At 44.2% G+C, this 2,500-nt stretch overlaps 1 pseudogene; it reads left to right on the top strand.

Moving 5' to 3' along the window:
- Positions 1 to 1,603: 1,603 nt before the first annotated feature.
- Positions 1,604 to 1,722, top strand: LOC125992897 (5S ribosomal RNA; annotated as a pseudogene).
- The last annotated feature ends 778 nt before the right edge of the window (positions 1,723 to 2,500 follow it).

The following is a 2,500-nucleotide window of genomic DNA, read 5'->3' as shown; positions in this document are numbered from 1 at the left end:
GGCCACTTGGCTCGTGCGCACGGCCTCCCGGATGTGCCGGGCGGGTGCGCGAGCTCGCCGGCCGCTGGAAGTCGAATGAGGCGCCGCGACCACCTCCGCGGTGCTTATAAACAGCCGATCCGCTCGGCGGGGGCTATTTTCGGCCACTTGGCTCGTGCGCACTGCCTCCCGGATGTGCCGGGCGGGTGCGCGAGCTCGCCGGCCGCTGGAAGTCCAATGAGGCGCCGCGATCTCCTCCGCGGTGCTTATAAAGTGCCGATCCGCTCGGCTTGGAGCTATTTCCGGCCTCCCGTTGGTGCCGGGCGGCGTGCGCGAGCTCGCCGGCCGCGATCTCCTCCGCGGTGCTTATAAACAGCAGCATGCGCACGGCCTCCCAGAATTTGAACACATTTCGTCAATAAATTTCGCATATTGAATTTTGAAGTTTAATATAATGCAACAATTGAGCTCGACTTATACAAAGGATATATCATAAAATCGTAAATTTCCGTCGAATTTTAGGGGGTCGACTTATACACCGAGTCGACCTGTACACCGGCAAATACGGTAAATACGATTAAATAAAATGATACGACTGGCATAAAAACAAATATAAACCACATAAAAATAAAAGTCACCATTACGTTGAATTATTGGGAGCACCGAGCTTGTTTCTCAGAAACGAGCCGGTCCCATCCAGGCGTAATCGGAGACAATGAAACCGCCTGGGAATACCAGGTGCTGTAAGCTTTTTCTTTTTCTTATGTGCACTTCAATCGTTTAAGAAGCTATTTTTTACAACACCCATCACGAATGGCATCCGGAAACAGCAAGCCTAATTTAAACTCCGACATTGAAACTATAACACGAGTTTGAAAGCTATATTATGTGGTGACATCCACAGCATTGTAGTTAAATTTTTTACCGCTAGAGAGCAGACTATGTACAGTGAGCATGGCTCCCTGTGAACTCAAAGCAGCAGGCTTGACTTGTAAAAGAACCCAACACAACACTTCCATGAAGTAATTGTACTAAGTTCATTTTGTTTTTCCTTATTTAATCACTTCACTGGTTTCTTTTATATCAAACAAATTGTTTTAGGTTATTCACCTGACATGTTGATCCATCAGCTGATAAAGACGCGTCACCATCACATCTGTGACACTCTGATGAAGGCGGAAGAAACCGCCGAAACATGTCAGGTGAATAACCTAAAACAATTTGTTTGATATAAAAGAAACCAGTGAAGTGACTTCCATGAAGTGTTTTTAAACTTTTCAAGGCATTTATTTTGATTCAGCAAAATGCAGGTCGCAACGGCAAATTCGTGCTACCGCATAAAAAGCTGTCAATAACTTTTCATGATAGCCATGTTTCCAGAAAACACCAAAAGCCTTGGAAGAAAGCCTGTTTCGGCCCTGGTTGTAAAAAAAACAAAAAAAAAAAAAACAAAAGGGAAGGGTGACCGTCCGGGAATACCAGGTGCTGAAAGCCTTTTTTTTTTTTTTTTCCCACGTCAATTGTGAAAGGAAACTTTTACCACAGCCATCAAGTCCCGCCGCTGCTTGGCATGGTTTCAGGGGCGATTGTGTCTATAAAATGAAAAATTCTGAGCGGTCTCACGGCTTACGGCAATACTACCCTGAGAGCGCCCGCTCTCGTCCGACCTCGGAGGCTAAGCAGGGTCGGACCTGGTTAGTACTTGGATGGGAGACCGCCTGGGAATACCAGTTACCGTAAGCTTTTTTTTTTTTTTTTTTTTTCTTATGTGCACTTCAATCGTTTAAGCCAAGAACTTTTTACAGCACCCATCACGAATGGCATTCGGAAACTGCAAGCCTAGTTTGAACTCCGACACTGAAACTACAACACGAGTTTAAAACCTACATTGTGTGGCGACAGCCATAGCATTGCAGTTCACGTTTTTACCGCTAGAGGACAGACTATGTACAGTGAATAAAGAGCATGGCTCCCTGTGAACTCAAAGCAGCAGTCTTTACTTGTAAAAGAACCCAGCACAACACATTGCGCTTCCATGTAGTGTTTTTACCTTTTTCATGACATTTATTTTGATACAGCCAAATGCAGGTTTTGTGCACTTCACTTTTCCGTTGGGCATTCGCGTAGAACCCTATTCCAGTTACGGCCAGATTCTTTTAGACTAGTGGTCCCCAAACTTTCTTGCGCCACGGACCGGCTACGCGTCAGAAATATTTTTGCGGACCTGCCTTTATATATATAAATAAACAATAAATCTATATAAATAAATACTACATTTATAATAAATATATATAAATAGGATTAAATAAAATGATACGACTGGCATAAAAACAAATATAAACCACATAAAAATAAAAGTCACCATTACGTTGAATTATTGGGAGCACCGAGCTTGTTTCTCAGAAACGAGCCGGTCCCATCCAGGCGTAATCGGAGACAATGAAACCCGAAGTGGTTAAGGTTTGTCTTTTAATGCAGGATGCTTGGTCTCCATGTGCCGAAGCAGTTTTGAAGGCTTCAT

This window comes from Syngnathus scovelli, unplaced genomic scaffold (genome assembly GCF_024217435.2).
Source record: "Syngnathus scovelli strain Florida unplaced genomic scaffold, RoL_Ssco_1.2 HiC_scaffold_24, whole genome shotgun sequence".
NCBI classification, from domain to species: domain Eukaryota; kingdom Metazoa; phylum Chordata; class Actinopteri; order Syngnathiformes; family Syngnathidae; genus Syngnathus; species Syngnathus scovelli.
This window is presented reverse-complemented; position numbering and strand designations above follow the sequence as displayed.